This window comes from Sparus aurata, chromosome 18 (assembly GCF_900880675.1).
Source record: "Sparus aurata chromosome 18, fSpaAur1.1, whole genome shotgun sequence".
Classification (NCBI taxonomy): Eukaryota; Metazoa; Chordata; class Actinopteri; order Spariformes; family Sparidae; genus Sparus; species Sparus aurata.
Window position 1 is genome coordinate 7821808 of NC_044204.1, and position 18826 is coordinate 7840633.

The 18826-nt window shown below is 38.8% G+C and overlaps 1 protein-coding gene across 1 annotated transcript in view; it reads right to left on the bottom strand.

Annotated features, from left to right (window-relative positions):
• uvssa (UV-stimulated scaffold protein A) overlaps positions 1-18826 on the bottom strand; it is a 53218-nt gene that overhangs the window by 25709 nt on the left and 8683 nt on the right. The window lies entirely within an intron of this gene.

Genomic DNA, 18826 nt, shown 5'->3' on the forward strand with positions numbered 1-18826 from the left:
TCTTTTTTTTCATGTGTACATGCACATGTATAAACACATGGTGACTTAAAAAATAAAGTGCTAAAAAAAAGAAAAGAAGACTACAGTGAGTGAGTTCCTAGAGCTCTCTATGTGAGAGAGGGGCTGTAAGAGGGAGACGAGATAAATCTGTTGCTCAAATGCACAGTATGAACTAGAACAAGAAGTGAAGAATCATACACACACTACAGTACACTATGCATTCACATGCACTCACCATAACAGAATCAAACACTAATGAACACAGATCGACACAGATCGACACAGATCCTGACGAAGGTGGATGATCACCAAAGACTAGATAATATTTCGCCCAAAGTATATTTAAATGAAAGACAGATATGGCACTCAGTAGAGCGCATACCTCCAACTAGGCCCAACAGTGGCCCTTATTTCGATAAAGCCTAATCCAATAACAGATAAAACATAATTCCCTCAGCTGGATCTGGATTTTGATCTGCCTCTGCGGAAACCTCCAACTTTAATATACGATATTACATTTACGTGTGACTCTGTAGTAGAGCTTAGATCGGGACCAAAAAATCAAGCCCAACCTGACCCGGGCATGTTGAGTCCTTGCCCAGCCCGGCCAGACACATTAGCTAGCTGACCACTTTTTTCAGTAACGTATAATAGGTCACGTGTAACACCACGCAGTGACACAAACACAAACAACAATGGAGGGAGGAGAGATATTCCCGTTTTCTAGCTGGAAATACAGTCATTATTTTGAGTTATTTAAAAAAAAATTAAAGGAAAACAAGCTGGGGCAGAGAATCTAAACTCTACTCTGTAGTAGCCTAATTTGCATTTTTTTTTAAGACATATTCATCCATTAGTGTGCAACCAAAAAGTGATTTAATAAAAATCATAGTTATCAAAAATGCAACAGATCTCAAATGACAACAACAATTGCGGTTGCTGTAAACCCATGCTCCCCCATTATCATCAGACAAGAGGCCAGCTGGAGACGAGCTCTCTGAATACATTCATTGGCTAATAATGTGTACAGAGGTGAAGGGTGGCCAGTAAAATCGATAATGAAAAAAATAGGTCAAATTTGCAAATAAGAGGTTTCTGTCTGACAGCAACGATATCAGTACTAATTCATGTGTGGGATACTAAATCAGTACAAAACAGTAATAATATAAATTGGATAAAACACTGAATAGTAAACCTCCACTTAATGCAATGATTTATCACATAATAATAATTCATTTGTAAGATATGTAATCAATTAAAAACTGTAATAATTAGTTCAACTGATATATAAAAAATCCAGTTGTGTTTCAAAACATTATGTTTTCAAATGCATGCTTCATGGGTTTTTAATGTGCTCTGAGAATATGAGGTAAAACCAAAGTCGAAACAGATTCTGCCAAAATAATTGTGACTAACCGACTAATCGATAAAATAATCAATAGATTAGTCGACCACCAAAATATTCGTTAGTTGCAGCTCCTAAATAAGACAACTTTTTTTAATGAAATTATACTCAATGATACACTAAATGCATCCCATCAACTGTCAGTGAGATGCAGAACATCAGCCAAACTACACATGCTGAAATGGCGAATAGTTCTGTACAGTGTCTCCCTCCTTCACTCTCCTCAGGGTTCTGTGATCTGTGTGTGTGTGTGTGTGTGTGTGCGTGTGCTTGTGTGTGTGACAGATATCAGTGTTAAGCAAAATGTATGCTTTTTTGATTTTCTGGTGAGGTTGTTATGAATTGGCTGGGCTACAATACAGAACACAACACTCCCACAGACACAGGGGTCATTTCCAGAACACAGAGGTGCGTGACATGTGTGTTAAATTGGTTTGATAACTGATGAGTTTGCACATTAAAAGGGTAAAATATGTAGTTTTACTATTTCTACAGTAGTAGCTAATGGTAGCAATAATGCAAACAACCAGATGTTAGTTGTCAAAAAGGAGTTTTTTTCCCACTAAATAAATGTTTCTTTTTCACTCTCTCTCAGTAACATCAATGTAAAGCTGAAACATGTAACAACATGTCATGTTATGAACAGAAAACAGCTATCAGCTCATATTAGATACAAGCTAGTATCAATCATCATATCCTTATAACAAGGGTAACCTAATGCTTTAAAAGCCTTTATCTTAACTCAGTTACTCAAATGTTTGTGTCTGTCTTTGTTTTCCACTTGCGTTTAGCTGTTAGGCAGCTTGAAGCCAGATATGGTAAATAAAACAATTTTCCTGTTCTAAATGTCATCATACTGTGAAGATTCTGTGAATTTGTGTTAATCTGCGTATATGTATGTGTGCGTGTGTTCCTAGTGTTGACACTGACTTATAGCATCATGACAGAAATGGGCCAAAAGAGGTGAATAACATCATGGAAGAATGTCACTAGCGAGCAACTTGAGTAGACCTCTTCCCCATGAGTTAATCTATCAACCTATCAATAATATTAGAGGCAATTACCTGGACAATTTTTGGCTACAATCTCTTTACATGTCATTTTTATGTGTACATTTCTATTTATGTTTATCTTTATGACAAGGGATCTACTTTATTCCTTTCACATTTATTCAACGATGACCCCAACGCCCTCAACATGATCAACAAGAAGCGATGCCTATAGTTAAAGTGATACATGGGTTATTGTCTTTTGGCCTGTGCTGGTGTTGGGACCCTCACCACGTGGTTCCGACAACAGAGCGGCCTGCGTGTGTAGACCAAATCTTAAATGCGACCTCCTTTAACATTTGAAATGTTTTTTGTTTTTGTTGGTTTGGTTTTTGGAAGAATCTGAACCCCAACGCCTTTCTCTTTACATACAGAAAACCCCTCTGGAGGCTAGTTTTGGCATGCATCTGGACTACAAAGATGTCCTCAGCCTGATGACATCACAGTGGGACTGGGGTCCTCGATATCTGTGTATTTTGTTTTCAACATTCAGCACTAAAAAAGAGGTGGGAAACAATTTCACACATCAAATGCACCTGAAGGAAAAAACCTGGCCATTGTATTCAAGACAGCTACATGTTAGCTAGACGTTTTTGGTTTTTTTCAGGAGTCTCCTCTCTGAACCCTTCTCTCACCCACAAACATACTTCCATTTTATTGTCATTGTTAGAGTTTGTCTTTGATAATTATCAGTGAATATGACGATGTGATTTTCCTTTACCCCATTGAAAGAGTGAGAACGCGGGATAGGGAGAGAGAGAAAAAAACTACCTTCACCTGTTTTGTGTATTCTCTTCATGTGTGTGACATATTCTACAGATATAGACATAAAACTGTAGTGAAAAGCTGGTATTGATGTCAATATGACTGTAGCCAGGTCATTTTCAGTCTATTATCTGATTCGGAATTGACAAGTGCATGGGAAGTGCGACTCGCACAGCCAGTGTGGTTGCTCTGACCAGTTAACATGAAATCAAAAACAAGAAGTCGCACTTGCCTCATTTGTGTTGATCTGCACAGTCTTTATTGATTTAAAGCTATTCATAATTTGGCTATCCTTACAGTCTACAATAAAGTATTGTACTTAATTGAAGTTTCGGGATACTTGTATTGATGTATTTTCATTTATTTGATAACTTGTGTTTCAAGTCAGTGTCAACTTAATAACTAAACTTACATTCAGTATTGTTTTGTGTCTTGTGTTGAGTTGTAAAGTCTTTCATTAAACTATTCATAATCTCATGTGATATTTAAGACATTGTGTATTTTGGTGAACTACATATTTATGCAAATTATATTTATATAACTACCACAGCTACTGCTAGTTCTAACATTGTTATTAAATATGTTTATGAATACCTCTTCTATATCTTACAGTGTACCATATTTACCTTCTTCTACCTTTGTGATTTGTATTATGGAATAAATAACGATTATTTTAGATTTATCGATTCATTGATTAATCTTTTGGTCTATAAAATGTAAAAAAGCACAAAGCAACACCTTCAAATTGCTTCTTTTGTCCAACCAACAGTCCAAAACCCAAAGACACTTCATTTACTGTCAAAAATTAGTAGAAAACCAGTAAATCCTTATATTTAAAAAGCCGGAACCAGTAAATTAGTAAAGAGTATTTTGCTTAAAAATAAACTCACTTAAATGATTCATCAAAATGATTTTCTTTTGATCTATTTATTGCTCTAGCTTTACCTGGAACATGCAAACTTTGCAAAAAAAAGTCAGCTGGTGGACACACACAGCAAAAATGTGCAGAAAAAATAAAAATACACATTTTTGATTTTACCTATACCATTTTGCTGATAAATATTGCTCTTGTAGTTTTATATCAAAATTGTCTCCATCATAATGTAATCTGGGATGACCAGATTTTTTTTTTCAAACTATGCCTTAAAAACAGACCTCAATGTGAAATGTATTACAGTTAAGACAGACCAGTCAGAGAAAGAGCATAAAGTTGATAGCTGAAAAGCATTCTTGTTTTGGCCAACAGAGGAGGCTGTCTCTACAGCAGCTGCAAATCGACCTTACTCTCCTGGAAACAACTTTCAAGCAGGGCTACTTTTAGAGAAAACAACTGCAGAAGAGCCAGCAAGCTTCATCACCAAAAAGTATTCTTAAGCCAGGCGAATAGGTTTCCTATTTTCTTTTTTACTAAAGATTAGAGAGTAAGAATGAAAAGTTAGGAGGGAAAAGAATAAGTAAAATATGAGGTATAGTATGCCTTTTAGTAAGTGGTGGAATGCATCTAAGCACATTTATAATAGTAATATACAGTGGGGCAAAAAAGTATTTAGTCAGCCACCAATTGTGCAAGTTCTCCCACTTAAAAAGATGAGAGAGGCCTGTAAATTTCATCATAGGTATACCTCAACTATGAGAGACAAAATGAGAAAAAAAAATAAAAAAAATCCAGAAAATCACACTGTCTGATTTTTAAAGAATTTATTTGCAAATTACGGTGGAAAATAAGTATTTGGTCAATAACAAAAGTTCATCTCAATACTTTGTTATATACCCTTTGTTGGCAATGACAGAGGTCAAACGTTTTCTGTAAGTCTTCACAAGGTTTTCACACACTGTTGCTGGTATTTTTGCCTATTCCTCCATGCAGATCTCCTCTAGAGCAGTGATGTTTTGGGGCTGTCGCTGGGCAACACAGACTTTCAACTCCCTCCAAAGATTTTCTATGGGGTTGAGATCTGGAGACTGGCTAGGCCACTCCAGGACCTTGAAATGCTTCTTACGAAGCCACTCCTTCGTTGCCCGGGTGGTATGTTTGGGATCATTGTCATGCTGAAAGACCCAGCCACGTTTCATCTTCAATGCCCTTGCTGATGGAAGGAGGTTTTCACTCAAAATCTCACGATACATGGCCCCATTCACTCTTTCCTTTACACGGATCAGTCATCCTGGTCCCTTTGCAGAAAAACAGCCCCAAAGCATGATGTTTCCACCCCCATGCTTCACAGTAGGTATGGTGTTCTTTGGATGCAACTCAGCATTCTTTCTCCTCCAAACACGACAAGTTGAATTTTTACCAGAAAGTTCTATTTTGGTTTCATCTGACCATATAACATTCTCCCAATCCTCCTCTGGATCATCCAAATGCTCTCTAGCAAACTTCAGACGGGCCTGGACATGTACTGGCTTAAGCAGGGAGACACGTCTGGCACTGCAGGATTTGAGTCCCTGGCGGCGTAGTGTGTTACTGATGGTAGCCTTTGTTACTTTGGTCCCAGCTCTCTGCAGGTCATTCACTAGGTCCCCCGTGTGGTTCTGGGATTTTTGCACACCGTTCTTGTGATCATTTTGACCCCACGGGGTGAGATCTTGTGTGGAGCCCCAGATTGAGGGAGATTATCAGTGGTCTTGTATGTCTTCCATTTTCTAATAATTGCTCCAACAGTTGATTTCTTCACACCAAGCTGCTTACCTATTGCAGATTCAGTCTTCCCAGCCTGGTGCAGGTCTACAATTTTGTCTCTGGTGTCCTTTGACAGCTCTTTGGTCTTGGCCATAGTGGAGTTTGGAGTGTGACTGTTTGAGGTTGTGGACAGGTGTCTTTTATACTGATAACGAGTTCAAACAGGTGCCATTAATACAGGTAACGAGTGGAGGACAGAGGAGCCTCTTAAAGAAGTTACAGGTCTGTGAGAGCCAGAAATCTTGCTTGTTTGTAGGTGACTAAATACTTATTTTACTGAGGAATGTACCAATTAATTCATTAAAATCCTACAATGTGATTTCCTGGATTCTTTCCCCCCATTCTGTCTCTCATAGTTGAAGTGTACCTATGATGAAAATTACAGGCCTCTCTCATCTTTTTAAGTAGGAGAACTTGCACAATTGGCGGCTGACTAAATACTTGTTTGCCCCACTGTACTTAAATTGGTAGGTACTTGTACTTTTACTTGAGTATTTCGATGCATGCTTTATACACTGCTGCGTCTAACGCAATGCTTTAAATATATTTACAAAAGAGGAACCTCTAATAACCCAACCTTTTCTTTTAAGACACCACACACTAGGGATTTAATTGCCTCAATGACCTATATTTACCATCAACACTGATTGGGATATCTACATAAAACATGACAAATTTCCCCTTTAAGAAAAAAAACACTTATCAGAGAGGCTAATCGGAAAAAAAATGCTTCAATTTGCTAGGGAGCATAAAGATTGGACTCTGGAGCAATAGAAAAAGGTCATGTGGTCTGATATGTCCAGATTCACCCTGTTCCAGAGTGATGGCCACATCAGGGTAAGCAGAGAGGCGGATGAAGTGATGCATCCATCACGCCCAGTGCCTACCGTACAAGCCTGCAGGGAACATGAGACATAACTTTCACACACTGATTGTTGACCACAGAGTCCAGACCTTAACCTCACTGAGAATACTTTGGATGTGCTAAAGAAGATTTTACGCAGTGGCCCGACTCTCCCATAATCAATATAAGATCTTTGCAAAAAGATAATGCAACTCAGGATGGGAATAAATGTTGTGACATTGCATAAGCCTTTCTGCATGCTGTAATCAAAGCTGAAGGCGGTCCAACACAATATCAGAGTGTGTGACATTTTTGTGTGACATTTTTTTGGCCAGGCAGTGTGCTTCTTTTCCACTACATCTCAAAGACAAATACTGTACACTTTTCCTCTGCTACATTTATCTGACAGTTTTACTTACTGGTTATTTTCAGGTTACAATGTTTAATCTCATTCCTGTCAAGTGAAAACAAAGTATCTCCTGATGTGCTGATTTTGGATGTGTGTGATAAACTGAAAGGATGAAACATTCCTTTGCGAGAAAATTACCCTACTACCTTATCTTAAGCAATAAACCATTTAACAACCCACTTGGACTAAAATCCCTCGCCACAAAGCTGAAAAATGACTTTTTTCTAACACCGTGTAAATGAATAAATATAAATGATATAAATATGATGCATTGCCATAGATGAAAGAGTGAACAATATATAAAGTAGTTTAAATTAACTCAACTTGGATTTTTTTTCTGTGAACAGTTATTATGGTCAAAAAGCACTAAACAGTCATTGCCCCCTTTTATTCATAGATAATAATATTGGATGATGAATTATAATATATTAACTGCCAAACTGTAAATGTCCCCAGTTTTCATTTCAGAAATTAGGTCTACCTATATACACTACTCACAATAAGTTAGGGATATTGTGAGAGACTCAGTGGATTTCATACATACGGTGTTTTTTTCACTTCAGAGAGTTTTGGGATAGGGAGGCAATTGTATTGGGGTGATAGACACACCTCATTTTGTGTTTTCCACGTAATGGTCTCACTGTGTACAGTGTGCCTTACATATTGGGGCCAATACCAAAAAACTAAAAGACAAGATACTAGTTATCGAGCATCTACAATGCTATTCTGTCTCTGCACCCCAGACAGCAGAACAAATCTGACCTATTCACCTATTCACACCTAGAATCCACCAAGCCCAAACGACCTACACGAAGGACGATTAGATCAATGACTCCCATGTGGCCCCAACAACTTGGAAACTCAGAGTTCACATGCTACATTAAACGACTCTGTAAGGACACAACCAGTCAGGGTTTGAAGTCTGCAACTCTTGTCCAGTTACTTAGAATAGAAGAAGCCGACTGGATGAGCGTTAAAACATATTTAAGAAAATGAAACAAGTCCAGTTACAATACAGCACTTACAATTATCATGACGAAGTTGACGTTGTAAAATATGTTGTTATACACTTTTTAGCACAAAGTAAATAAGGGAATTTCACTTAATTATTACCTTCAAAAGAAGCGACTTCCATCTTTGAAATGTAATGCTACAGAAAAAAAAGGCAGTGATGTAAAATTCCCCTGACTCTGATAAAAACACCGGTTATTACTGCAAATGATCCTTTTAATATAAGAAAGGAGCAGAGCTCAAGTAAGATACTGACACTTGATCTTATTTATTTCCCAAAGAAAAGCTGAGAGGATGCTGTTAAACAGAAGTAGAACATTTTAAACACCAAAGCAAACTTTCTCCATTACTCCACTCCACTTCTACTCTTATTCATCCTCACGGTACAATGCATTCTCACATAGCTCAAGTACACACACATACACACAAATATAGTCTCTATAGGTTTTGTGCTTGTCTACTTTAATCCTGGCTGGTTTATTCTACTCTGATCAATGACCAAAGACTAAGAAGTGATCACCCAGCTGGAGGAAAATCTTGCGTTAACATCATCCCTTTCCCTCCTCTTTCTGCCTCTTTGTCTCTAATTCACCTTAATTTAATCCTGATAGCATCGAGTGCTGTCGGCCAGCCTGGCAGAGCTGTAAGTCTCACAGTAGAAGTAGCTTTCCTCCAGAAACATTTTGCTGACGAGGAGCACGGCTAAAATATGGCCTCTATTCCCCCACATGGCTGCATGGGGGTCTGCTTTGCATTTTAACAGAGCTTTGGTTTATTCTGCTTGACACACATGGAAAGAAAATCACACAGCATCGCAGAGTCCTCCAGAGGAGATAAAAACCGCTTCTCTAACTGAAACTCAAGATTTACCAGACAAATTAGCAGTGATTGTTCAGGTAAAGCAGGGCCATGTGTCACTGTAATAGGAAAAAAGACAAAACAAATATTGGTAACTTGGTAAGACTAAAACCAGATACCCAGATAGAAATAATAAAAGCTGTTTAAGTAAAGCAGGGCTATGTGTTACTGTAATCGCAGTGTTTACTCAAAGATAAAATAAAGCAGGTTCCAAAAGGGAAAAGTAGGAGGAAGAGAAAATAAGAAGACTATAATAACCTTATAGAGAAGATGTGTTGTAACAATACAGCTTTAACGGGCGGTGAAACAACAACCATCTTTACTTACATCAGCAAGAACACAGAAAAGCTTGTGGAATGCAACTTTCCCATTTTCAATGTCAATTATTTTTCTGATTGATCTTCACTTCTATAAAATGTGATCAAAAAGTGAAAATGCCAACAACAGCACTGGTTGACATCTTTAAGTACTTGTTTCATCCAATGTAACAGATAGAATAACTACTTTAAGATTATTTAGAAAAGCAGCAAATCCTGAAATTTTAAAGCCATTTTTTGGTGTTTGCTTGATAGTGACTTACATGGAATTGTGGCATGAAAAGTGCTTTATATATGGTAATATTCTGCTGTCTGGTAACTCTCGCCCCTCCTCCTAGATTGGCACATCTCCAGTATCATGATGAATTAAGAGTTCACTTCAACATAAAGACGAACCAAGTTTGAATGAGATTTTTATCACTGATAATACTAAGTGCTATATCATAGGCAACTGGAGACGTTTCAATTCTCATCTGAGAAGCTTCTTCAGTTCTAACCAACTGGAGAGGAGTTGCAGGGTTTAAACCCTGCGTGGGTGTGTCCTTACCGAGTCAATAAGGTGACGTGTGAACTCTTGAGATTCAGAGTTGTTCGAGTCACTTGTGAGTCGTTGACCCAACTGGCCTTAATGCGGGTCGTTAGGGCTAGGTGAGTCCAAGTTTGAATGGTTATTGAGCTGTCTGGGAAGGGAACTAAGGACAGCATTATAAGTAGGTGATCGTAGGCCACCACCCCTGTTCAAAGATGTTCGTTCCAGTTTGACATAGATGTGTTCTTTTATTCCATCAGTATTTCCCACATACTCATTTATTTGTAGCGGTACCTGAATATCAGCATTGGCTGCCACATATTAATTTTCTATTTTTGGAGCTTCCTGTTCTCATTCAGTCAAGACAGCACACTTGTCAGTGAATAGCATGATGTTATATAGTGTGATACAGTGGATGGCAATGTGGTATTTAGTCCGCTGGTAAAACCAACGAAGAAGAGGAGGAGGACTATTTAACAGTTTGCTTGATTGTAACTTCCTCTGCTAAGAAGAAGGCCTGATCGTCGAGATCGAGAGCGCCAGGCCTTGAAGCCAGTTATTGCCATGGCCAAGCCGTGTAATTAAATCGTCATGTGACACACTGGGGACTTTTTCCCAAAAGCTAACATTGTGAAAGACGCATCTCTACAACGGTAATGAAAGCCTCATGACCCCAGCGTAATGACTTGTTTTACACTAACTTCCTCTTATAGCTTGTTTGATGAAAGTCTTGAGTACGCAAGTCGGCTAACTTCCAGTTTAGTCGACTTGTTCGACGAAAGTCTTGAGTGGGCATACTATATGGTACCCTGGCTATACAGCTGCCGCCACAATTAAAGTGTGATTCTGTGGAAAACACTGTCCTCTTTCAAACCATCTGTCTTCTGTGGCCAGAATAAGTGAACCGGAATATGATGTTTATTGAAGATTCTCCTGAGTTTCTCAGATATTTCTGCAACAAAAGGAATGGCAATGTCGTTCAGTTTTTCTGCCTCTTCCTCTCGGTGTGCTCTGGATCTTTTAGAGGTTTTGACAAAGGTCCAATTTGAGATGAGAGGTGAAAGGTCTTCAAAAAACTGAAACAACTCCAGATGCCTAAGATATAGAAATTAGAATAACCATGGACCTGGATAACAGAGAACATTTATTAACATACATTGATAATATTATTCTTTCTGTAAATGGAGTCTGGTGGATCCGGTAAATTCAAGATAGTACAGAATTTACAGAACTGAATTTAAGAAAGTCCAATTGTTTTGTGTGAATCTTATTGTGAAATGTACCCTTTTTGAAATATTAGACCATGCTCCCTAGTGGTCTAGATGACCTTATTCTTAATGTGACAAGAGTTGGCCGGTTTTGTAATCCTTGAGATGTACCTGTTTTTCTAGCCAGTTCCCACAAAAGCTGCACTCACAACCTTTCCTTTTCTGAATTCAAGTTTCTTTCTTTTACTGAACTAAAGCACACTTAATTGCCTCAATAACTAATTGTAAAAACAACTTCATTCCAACTCAATTTAAATCAAATAAAACTCATCAACAGTTTGAAAGTGTTTCCCAGTTTCTGTGGACGCCCCGACCCCTACCCTGTCCAACACCCTCAGCCAGACCTTATTGCCCTACATCAGTGTTGGACATTATAGCAGCAGATTCATGTTCATGGATTCGGATGTTCCTCTTTTCATATGGGTGCAATGGTTGGGTGTCCACATACATTTAGTCATAGAATGTATCTTAAGCAGGAAGAAAGAGTGACACCTGGATCAAAAAAGCAATGTCTGAACATGATTAGAAACTGAAGTTTGTTTTTACTTCCACAGGTATCTTGCTTATTCAGCTACTATAGCATCTCACGCTCTCTCTTCTCCCCTCCTGGCCCCTAAATAAGACTCTTATCCTTTATAAAAATGATGTTAGGGCACTGCCTCGGACAACTGCTCCCCTGACTTCATTTGTCTCTTGGCAAGTTTGATGGCGCTGCATTTAAAAACCCATTCAATCTTATAAACCAAAAATTAAATGTAGTCGACTGTGATGGGCACTCAGTGCATCTGCTATTTATATGCTAATGTACACTCAGCCTGCCAAGGTCTGGCAAATTATTACTGCACAGCCATAAGTCAGGTGTATGGCAGAGAGGGGAGGTTAACCATCACACATAGTCACACATAGGAGGAGAAAAAGAGTGAGGAGGAGGAAGTGAAAGCACAGGGATAAGGGGGAACGGAGGAGACGAGAGGAGAGGAGAACATGAGGAGGTGAAAAAGCCTTAAGAGATGTCTCCATTGTCTCCCTGACAAGTTAATAAAGCTCTACAGCTGGCTACACACACACACAGAGTGACTAGATTGTTTCATTCTACATTTAAGTATAAAATTGAAAAATGTCTTTTGGGAATACTCTAATGCCACCATTATCTCAAGACATTTTCCTTAAAAGACAGCAAGTGAAAAACGCTTTATCAACACATTATACACAAATGTATTTATAAACACACAGTAATCTTCCTGAGACACATAAATTAGACACACACACAGATATGAGAAGTTTAGATGTAACTTCCTGATCTCTTACGCATCCTGAAAAATCTGCATCCACTGATTGCTACAGAGATCAAATACCTAAGACTAGAAAGGTGTTGGTGGTGAAGGTCAAAGGTTAATCCTGATTTTAGCAGCTGCATGCAATAGATGGTTTCCATTTAAGCCAAAATATAATCAAATTCTATCATCCCCTTTTTGTAAACAAAAGTAACGTCAACATGTTATTTAATAAATTACTTTTTAACCTTTTTTCTTATGATGGAAAGGAAGAAAGTCTTTGGGGAAATATTAGGAATACTTGTCTTTGCCAACTTGAGGGGTGTGTCAGTGTCTTGTTTTATTGACTGGCAAACTGCCAGAGAGTAGGACCAAAATAACTGTGTATATGCTGTTTCGTTAAACACAGGTACACCTGTTCAAAGTAAGCGTTTGACTTTGTTTCCATTGCCAGTGGATGAGTTTGCCCTTCTTCCTTTTCTTATGTTTGTTTTCCTTGTGTATCATGTTCTTTATCACAATTGCGCCAACAAAACATGAGAAAGCAGCAGGGACTTTACCGCAGTTGATTAGGACAGGGTAAAGAACCTGTGTGCAGAAGTTACTGCATGTCATCTGCTTCAGAGCTTTAAACATAAAAACTGCCAAAATATGAGTGTAGGAACTAACAAGTTTCACATTTAAGCTACTGTGTCACTAGCATCTATACTAACCAGGCCTCTCAGAGACATCAGAAATTAAAGCTTTGGAAACAGCTAATTAGATCTCACCACTGTAATGTTATATACTGTAACGTTATAAACTATATATACACCTTTTTGATCATGAATGGGTTTAGCACAATAAATCTTGGGGGCCAAACCCTTTCTGGCTCAGTAACTTAAGGGTCATCTATTGGGAATTCTTGTTGTTGATTTCATTGAGTTCTAACACTATTAATTATTGCATTGATGTTTGGCTTCTGTATTTCCCTGTTATGTGTTTGTGTTTACAAATGTATTTGAGTCCTAAATAATTTATTGTATTAATGACAGATCAATTTGTGCCTCTGTTTTCATCATTACCATTGTGATATTATTACTATGCTATTCTCTCCAAGTCCACTGTCACTGATTGATTTCAACATATTTACAAAGTAATTAGGCCTAAAGCTTCCACATAGTCTGACCTGTTCAGGCCTTGATTTGCCAGAACATCTCACATCTCTATGACCACCTTGCAATCCTATTCATTACTACCTTGAAGGATCCCAGGGGGTCCTTCACTAATGAGAAAAAAAGGATTTCCACTCCCCTCACTGTCCCTTTATAGCTTCTTTTCCGCTGTTTTATCCCATTATACTCCTCAACCCCCAACACTCCCAAACACACAAGCCTAGGCGCACCCTTTGTCTCTGGGGAGCAGTCAGCTTATATGATGTATAGGGTGACATCTTTATGTCACTAACCTAGCCTGGCAGGTCTATTAGCCAGCCCAGAGCTTCCCTAACCTTTCGCTGTCAACAAGCTTATTCTCAGCTGCCTAGTTTAGTTCCTCCTCCCAGCCTGTCTCAATCTGTGATCAAAACAGTCATTATGATTTGATATTTCACTCTTGCCTAGTAGCAGAGCGAAATTACTTAGTGCTATTCTTCATTTTATTGGGGACTTGTGAAATCTCTGGGACGACATCTGGAATGTCCTCAAAGGTGCGTGAGCCCTTCAAAGAGCCCTGGGAGTTTGTGGAGCCAAGTAACCCAGTTTGACCCTTTGGCCAGTGATATGAGACTAATAATGAGAGATCTCTGACATCAGCAAAAATGGTGTTATAAGTGTTATGAGCAACAAAAACGCTTGTTACTGTAAGTGCAATAAAACCTCTGCAGTACCAAATCCATATACCTGTTCAAAAAGCATAAACACATAAATATGTAGAAAGCGAGATTTTAACCTGCCCTGTCTGCAGTCTCTCAAACACAGCTGCTGTTTAACACAAACACAGCATGCTAGCTCGGTTAAATGAAACAAACAACGTAGCAGTACACTTAAGCAAAAGTGGCATGTATGTAGTAACTGTTTAGCTTAGTTCATCATGTACCACTAACTGAAAAATGTGTCAAACTAAACTCATTCCAGCTCATTCACCCTCTACCAGTAGTACCTATAGGCACATCACAGAGGCAGGAGGACTGATACTGACCGTTGTCTATGTTCGTCATTATTTTTAAGCTTCACAGTACTTGTGTGTCAGGAATATAGTTTTATTAACATTTTAGGCTTGTTTCCACAGAAATGTTGATGAATTAATAGTGATTTTGCTGTTATAAATGTTATGTTGCTGTTTTAAAAACAATAAAGACACATGGAACTATAGGTGCATCATTTGATTTGTTTGCAGTTTTAGTGGTACACTGCAGAAACAGATATCAATGATATCAAATATCAACAGAAACCAATTAATTGGTCATTTAAAAGACCGGTCTTATGTATGTTACTAAATAGAGCAAAAGTAATTTAATAGAAAAAAATGCTGAGTGCACAATATTCATTATCTGATAACTTGATTAACTGCTAGAATAATCAGAGGAATATTCGATTATAAAGGTAATCAACTGCAGCAGCAAGAGAGAGCACAAAGGTTGTTTTTTTTTAATCCGTGATAATCATTCACTAAGCTTTACTTGTGAACACAGATAGCTTGTTAGCCTTAGCTAGCTTAGTAGCTTTGAGTTAAGTGGGCTTGTTTAACTAACTAGGCTTGCTTCAGCTCCCTTTTTTACCCATTGTCTTATTCTTCACTAAAATTCTTTCACCGGTGCAATTACCGTTCAAGTGTTTACTACATGTATTTCCACACTTCCAACCAAATACTGCGGTACAAAAACACAAAGCCAAGATTCCCTGAGAACATAATGTGTAGTAAGAGGGAAATAGAGGCAAAGAGAGCAAGAGGAAAACATATATCTTGTGTACAGAAGGAGACACATTCAGAGAATGAATGTACTAATGAAAAGGAGGGAGGGTTGGCGGAGAGAAATAGAGGGATAGTCTTTCTTTGTTTATCTCCAGTGAGAAACAGGCGGCCACATCCATTGTGCTCTGATAAGATGGGTTATCAGCAGTAAACAAGACCTGGGCCTGTATGAATGGAGCCAGGAGTGACTGAATACACTCTCAAAAACAGATATGTTCAAATGAGTCTGCATGTCTTATCCTTTCCTAAACACAAGCCCATATTTTCAGGTAGCAACACTCAGCGGATGCATATGGGATTCTCCTGGTCAAGGCTCTCACTGAAAATCCGTTCAAACATGTTCACCATTCCTAAAAGTTTGGAAGACAAGACACTGTGAAAGCTGCCCAATACCTGATTTAAATGGAAGCTTTACAGAAAGATACACAATCATTTTACACAATGGAATAACATAATAGTCTCTTTGTCAATCGGTGTCAGCTGTTTGTTTAGTCATAGTGGGCAGCCAACCTTCTACAGTAACTGCCACAGCAATCCAATGTTGTCTTACAGAAGAATCATCCCACTGAGTGGAACAAAGAAAGATTATTTAAAAAAATTGGGACCAAATTACTACTCTTAGCCATTGTATTGGTATCAACAGAAATCTAAAACTGGAATCATCAGGACAAAGCTAAAATGCGTGCTTCGTGGTTGTGTGTCAAGTTGCAGTTTTCATAAATGTCAGACTCATATATTAAAGCATGTGTTGTAAAGACTACACAGACATTTAATCAAAGGTAAATGTAGTTTGGGGAGATTTTTTTTTACAGACTTAAACAATAATTTTTTCTTCTTCTTTTTACATTAAATACAAATATTGGTTTGTAGCCCCACTCCACAGGCGGTTTTCCAAGATGACGGCTAGGAGCTCCTGGCTGACAGCGATGCGCGTCCGTCCGTCCCCCGGCTGACGGAGTTGATGACCGTCTGTCCGTCCGTCCGTGTCTCCCCCTCCCCCCCCCCCCCGACGGTGCGCCGCAACACAAAACATTTCTGGGGAGAACCCTGCTTGGACAACCAAAATCCAATCAGTTCATCTTTGAGTCCAAGTAGATGTTTGTGACAAATTTAAGGACATTTCCTCCAGGTGTTCTTGAGACAACGCATTCAAAAGAATGGGATGGACAGCAAACTGAAAACATAATGCCTCCGGCCACTGCTATTGTTGGTGTGGAGGCATAAAGTGTCAAATTGGTTCATCCCTATATATTAAGACACTTGAAATGTCCTGGAGGTAAAATAACACTACCGGAGCAGATATAATGGACTAAAAAAGATCCCAACTAATCAGAATCCAGAGCTTATGGAGCTAGCAGATGTTGACCAGCTGCACTTCGCACAGACGACTGAGAGGTTGCCCAGTGTGGCCCCCTCTAAGGGTGTTAGAATTGTGTGCTCCATTTAGGCACAGGCATCACTTACAGTTACAGTTCAGCCACTAGATGGTGTAATTTAAACAAATCTCCTGTCATTATATTGGCCTAATCCTATGGCTGATGAAAGCACATTTAGAAAGTAGGAGTCTCAATGTAAAGTAGCTGTTTGTTATCTAGCTAGTTCTACCAGCTAGACGGCTGGAGCTTTGCGTGATTAAATACCTGAATACCGTCAATTTATCTAACACCAAACAATCAAATATTAGACCATGAGTTCACACTCTCACCAGTCAGCTATGAAACAAAAAGAAGGCCTTGTGCATTTTTTTTTATTTCAAAAGTCTTCCAACTTCATGGAAATGCTTTTTCAATCAACCCTCCCTCGGTCTTATTCTCTCATTCAATAAACACACCTTTCTATCTGTCTCTAAAACACTCCTCTCCTCTCTCTGCAGCTCCCTCGTTATGGGAGACTATATTGAGAGGCCCGCTGAGAGAGAAACCAATCGTGTGGTGTGTAAGCGGCGCGATAGAGAAGGACCCAGTAATGGAAGGCCTTTTAAGGCTAAAAAGGAAAAGCTAATTATGATAAAGGGGCTGTAAGTTGTGTGGTTATCACAGTGCTGGGCCTGCTGGTGCAGCAGACTGGTCCCTGACAGTGATAACCAGGCAGAGCGAGACGCCCGGCGCTCTGTCACTGTCACTCTGCCGCTCTGTTCGGCTAAAGATGGATTCACACCCTACAACTTTTATGTCTTTTTTTTCTTCAAAGGCATACAGCAGTTTGCTTTCATTGGTCCTTAAACACCTAAAATTGCTGGCTGCTGTCCTCGGCTCTTGGATTTTCTTCATATTTTCTTTTTTCTCAGCACTGCAATTATGCAGAGGCAACCCATCTCTAAAACACGGACACTTCAGCACTAATCCAACATTCTCAAATATCTTACACTTTGAATAAGAGAGTTACCAAATGACAACCTTTATGATGACAAAGGTTTGATAAGTTTGTGCCTCTGTTTTGGGCTGGCTCAAACAGCAGAATGATGATGCTAAGCTAGATATAAAGGCAGCCAGATAGAGATATCAGCTGTCAAGCCATAGGGCACATTAGTGCCAGTGTAGCGAATGAATGGGTAAATCCTCCCCCTTGTTCCCCAATTTCTTCTCTCTGTCTCTGATGCATTATGCATTATGGCTGTGCCTTGCTATCTCACCTCTCCCAAATGTCTTTACTATTAATATTTCCATCCGGCCTCTCTCTGTCTCTATTATGATACTTCCCTCTGGGAGCCCAAAGAAAAAAGAGAACGGGAAGAGGATACTCTTTAAAGCCATGCAAACTAATACACAATAATAACAATGGGGTGTGTCGATAAGTCTAGGGTGTATAGCACATCATGGAGAGAGACAAATTGTAATGGCCATTTAACTTAGGTAGATGAGGTGTGTGTGTGTGTGTGTGTGTGTGTGTGTGTGTGTGTGTGTGTGTGTGTGTGTGTGTGTGAGAGAGAGAGAGACACAATCAGATACCAAGCTGTTTACATAATTTACATCTACCGCTCACACCATGTCACTTTATTTCATTACTTGCCATTTTTAACAATTGTAGTTATCTCCTATTTTTATTTTATTTGATGTATATTTTTATCTTATCTGTCCTATTTCAATTTGTATTTGTGCTTACGTTTTCTACTTGCTGCTTCGTCTATGTGCTGCTTCAACGCTTAATTTCCCTGCTGGAGATCAATAAAGGATTATTTAATTATGTATTTATTTATTTAAACAATTTCAGCCAGAACCCTTTATGTGAGTGAACTATGTCTTGTGGTAGCTCAGTGACAGCATAAGTTGACATTAATGTGAGCTGCGTTGTTACCATCAAGTTTTCCACAGTTTAAAGATAGCCTGAAGCAGCAAGCCCCATGCTTCAGTAGAAGCAAACATATCAAGCGGCAGGTCTTTAAATTGCCACTAGATGGTGTGAATGCAAACATGGGTCCCGTTTGGAGTTCTAATTGAACTAGAAAATACTTCAAAGACCCAGACT